Source organism: Toxotes jaculatrix, chromosome 3 (assembly GCF_017976425.1).
Source record: "Toxotes jaculatrix isolate fToxJac2 chromosome 3, fToxJac2.pri, whole genome shotgun sequence".
In the NCBI taxonomy this organism is placed as follows: domain Eukaryota; kingdom Metazoa; phylum Chordata; class Actinopteri; family Toxotidae; genus Toxotes; species Toxotes jaculatrix.
Window position 1 is genome coordinate 15,376,562 of NC_054396.1, and position 4,715 is coordinate 15,381,276.

The window sequence follows — 4,715 nt, forward strand, 5'->3', positions numbered from 1 at the left end:
AGTGATACAGGAAACTAATTTGCTCATCTGTTCAAACCGGCACATGGAAGCCTGAATATTAAGTGTGTTTCCAATCAAGTAAGTGGCTACACTCCGTTTAACTTGTACAGGCAAGTACAGCTGGTATAGTAGTGTGTTATTTTTTGCTAATGGGCGCCTTAGATAAAAATATGTACCTGTACTGAAAGGTGCCTTCCTGCTGAACCTCCTGCAACAACAGATTGAGATCTCCATATCATGGACATGTTGCATGTTTCTTACACATTCTCTCTGAATGTAGCATCTGTCAGCCCGCGTTAAATCACTCGAACATGCCTGTGTTGCAATCATCCCACTGATGCCACCCCCCTCTCACTGAGGGAACAATTAACTAAAATGACATGCTCCCATCTGCTATGGTAATGAAATGAACAGATTCAAGTTGTGTGGTGCAGTAAGCTCTTTAAATAAAACTGTGTACATACAATTCAGCTAGAGTTGTTGTTTCACTCTTATCCAAAAGAAATGTTTGAGCAAGAGATCACAAGGATGTGTGGACACATATTGACTAATGTGCTCTCAGATGCTCTATAATGTGTCCAAGAAGCCAGATCTGAATGCTAAACAAACTGTTTTGAAGTCTTACAAAGTTTGACATTCCTTAGAGTTCTGAGTGAAATCAAATTAAACTCAGAGCAGAGCAATTCTTAATTTATCGAGAGCAATTCTTAAAAAAGTAAATTCTTGAATAAAAGTGTATATTTCAACTTAGTGCACAGATAAAAACGGCAACTGGCTTTTTATAAGTACATTTTCAAAAAGCAGTAATTTCTAATGTTTTATCTTTTGCTTTTGTGGCAAATAACTGCTGTGACAAAAAAAAAAGAAAAAAAAAAAAAACTCTAATAAGTTGTATCTACAGTTTATTATTGAAGAATAGGTTCCTGTCAGTCTAAGTCCCAAAGAAGCTGTTTGATACTGTAAATGACTGTCATTCAGTCTGTCAGCTCAATTCAATACTTATTTCATCTCTCCAGCAGTGAAGTGTTAAATCCTGAACTTGAGTCTGCCAATGTTGCTCCAGTCAAGTAGATGAGCATTGAACAGGATTCGCGTCTATCTATCAAACAGCTCACACTTTAACAGATAAGAAAAGACAAAGCACTCTCAGGAGTCTTCTTAAGGCCTATAATTAGTTTAAGTCTTTTGCAACGGATTGAGGACATTTATTTAAGTTACCAAAGGCAAATGCTGAAGCAGCTGTATATCTATAAAGTGGCTCACATATTAATTATTAATTTTAGTAGCAAAACCAATCTTCAACTTATCTGAGAACTCCTCAGTGGTGCTGGGAGCAGTCAGACAGCCCAGTAATGGCCAAAGTCAGCACACTAAAGGTACTGTGGGTCCTTCCAAAATAATAAGATGTCCCAGAAAATACAGGAAGAAACTGGAATGTAAACAGATCAGTTCGCTCTCTCACATAACAAGACTGCTGGTGTTTATTGTGGACACATACTGTCTGAGGAAATTTAGTTAATTATAGAGTTTGGCTCATCTCTATAAACTTCCCTTTATCTTTGTCTCCTTTTGTGTCTTTGAATCCATTATGTGAACTTGCTGGTGAGGCTGGTGCTTCATCCAACCAGGAAGTTAATTGCGATCATTTAGCAGAAATCTTAATCATTTCCTTGTTGAATGCAAGGAAGAAAACAATCAATCATGGCTCTGTTGTTGGAAGAACTGCTTTATACACACCCCACGGATTAAAAATATATTTGAAACTAAACTAAAATAACGATTATGTAATCTGAGTTCAAGAGGTTTGGTGGAAAATAGACCCACCCCACTGCCTCATCTTGATCGGATTAGATCTTTCTACAAAGTCAAGGCTTAGATGTGTCATAAGTTTAGAAGTAACACTGTGCTGCTAATGTAATTAGCCAAAAATCTCTAAATGGAAAATTCCTTTAATTTTCCAGCTTGTTTTTTGTAGTGTAGACCATCATTCCTGATGGTTTTGGTAATAGTTCAATCAGCAGTGCCATCACTAAGGTCTTTGGACATGGCTACACCAGAGATCACAACTTTATAAGAGAGTACAATAGTGCAAGAAATGCATGAAGTAAAACAGTAAGACATGCTTTAACCAGATCAGCTTGTGGTCATTGTTAATGGGACAATGTGATAAATCAAGACGTCAAGGTTTAGTTTATGGTTTAGTGAACTGAAGAACTCCACTTGCTGAATACAGCCATTGTGGTTGAAAGCTTCAGAAACACAAAGTAAGTGGACCTTGTGTTAATTATTTTATGGTCAAACTGTTGATTCCAAGATCAAAAATGAATTTTCAACATTCTAGTTTGTGTGTCTTTTGTTATGATTCCTTGAACTCTGTGTATTTTCAACACCCATGAGCACTGTACTCTAAACCAGAAACCCTATTACAATTCTGTTTTTCTTTATGATGTATTCATGGGAATTCTTCTTTGACACCACTGAGGGTCCATGTTTGGGTAAAGTGGTTTCCATTTCATAATGTGAGGATTATGAAGCCCACTGAGACTATAATTAGAGGCTATAAACTTGACGAATAACATGCTTCTCCCAGATTCTACAACTGTTGGTCCTGTTTCAACAACTCTCTCGCTCTCCACGTTCGAATTTCTATCTATATTTAGCTCTCTATATTTGACAAGTCAATCATACACATTTTGATCCAATCAAAACAATGATGTTTACATTTTTATATCAGTGCTGAAAGAAATTCTTTCGTAGTTACTTTATCACACTAGTTTTGGAGTTGCTGGAGTTAGAAAATCAAAGCAGCAGAGTGCATGAACAAATGAAAATTAAATTAAGTACATAGGAAATTTGACAGTTTGCAGTGCACATACACGTCAGAGTCTGACAAGCTATCAAACGTGTATCTGGCGTGAGTCAGTTTCCAAGTCACTGTGGATTTTACTGTGATTGTTTTGTAGGATGTGTTATTCTGCAGGGGGAACTTCACATTTTGAGCCAAAATAAATGGCAGCTTAAAGAAAGAAATAAAACAAATAGATGGTAACTTATTAAAAAAAACACAAAAAAAGTAAGTTGTAGTGATCTGCATCATAAAATAATGTCTACTTTGAGGTTAGATGTCTTCACTTGTTTTTAAGCAAAATTAAACCTCTTTCAAAGACCTTTTTCATTCAACTTCATAAAGGCAAAAAATTTAAAGTGAATGTACAACTTCTTGTAACCTTTCTTTATTATTACTTATTTACTACACATGGATTGTATAAAAAATATTTTAGAAGGGGAGGGGCCCCCAAGTCTCCTAGGGTTTCCTTCCAGTTTTGCACAGTTGTACTGTGTTTTATTTGTTTTCCGACTTATTGTTTTGTGCTATTAAATAAGTCTAATTATAAAATCTAAACTGGAATCCATTGGTATCACAATAATGTTTCATTGTATTGCTGTTTTAATAATTACAGACAACAATAACCAACAGAAAATGAAGCAGACTACAGTAATTAGTCTATCACCAGGTTTTAATCCTGAAATGAATTTTAAAAAGCCTATGAGCAAATGGAAATCTGCTGCCCTAGAAGGAAATCCGACACTAACATACAGGCATGACCGTGGGCAGCCCTTCAAACTTGCCTCTGGGTAATTCCTGGTTCAAGTGAAATTAGTCACCCCATTGGCAGAATCTTTTAACCGTTTTAGAGGAGAAAAAAAGATTTTAAGCCTAAGAGGGCTGTTAACACTGTCCACACGGTTGAGTTTAATGAGAGCTGCTGTCAGGTTCAGAGCAGTTCACGCAGAACACTCAGTCCTGAGGGTTGACGTGTCCCTGTGGGTCTGCTACCCTGCCTTTCGGGAAGAACTGGACTGATCCCTCACCATATCATTCAGATTGGTCATCCTTTCTTAGGAGGTTTGGAAGGGTTTTGACGTTACAAAAGATGGTCACGGCTGTAACAGGGCATTTGAAACAAGAGTAAATGTAGATTAGGACCAGGAAAGGGAGCGTTATGCAATTAGCAGAGGTCTGTGTGGTTTTTAAAGTCAGTTTCACCTCGTACTGGACAGATGACAAATACCCCCTTCAACATAACAACCCAGAGACAGATAAATTAGGTGAGTGTGATTCCTAATGAAAGGTAGACATCTGTGTGGATGTCTCCTGGAGACGGTGTGTATATGGAATCAATGATACCACTGCCTGCTTCACTGTTTCCCCAAATCGAGGCAGGGATCAGGAGCCGCTCAGTCCTCTCTGTGGTTTCAAGCAAGAGTAACATCCCTGCTAATTACGCCAAAGACAAACTGCATCATTGTGCAGGAAAGAAGTACAGTGGGATCAGAGTTCTGTGGTAAAATGAGAATGTCATGTTGATACGAGTCCAGCGATGTCTGTCAGTGTATTCCTGCTTTGTCTGAGAAGAGAGACAACTGAGTCAGAAGCACCATGTCTCTGACTCCCGGCGAGCTCTGTTTTCAATCAAGGCTGGCTCCCAAAAGTGTTTCTGCTCGCTCTCCCATGCACGTATACATAAACATCACCTCCCCTTCTTAAGTGTTTACACTCCTGCTTGCTTTGACCTGGGGTTTCCACAAGGACTGGGTTTATTGAATTAAACTGACCCCGGTTATTTTTCATTCAAAGAAAACAATCAATTTAAAAAGCTATAGATTTGTTGCACGCTTCGAAATTGCAAATGACAGAAAAAATCCCATGTGCC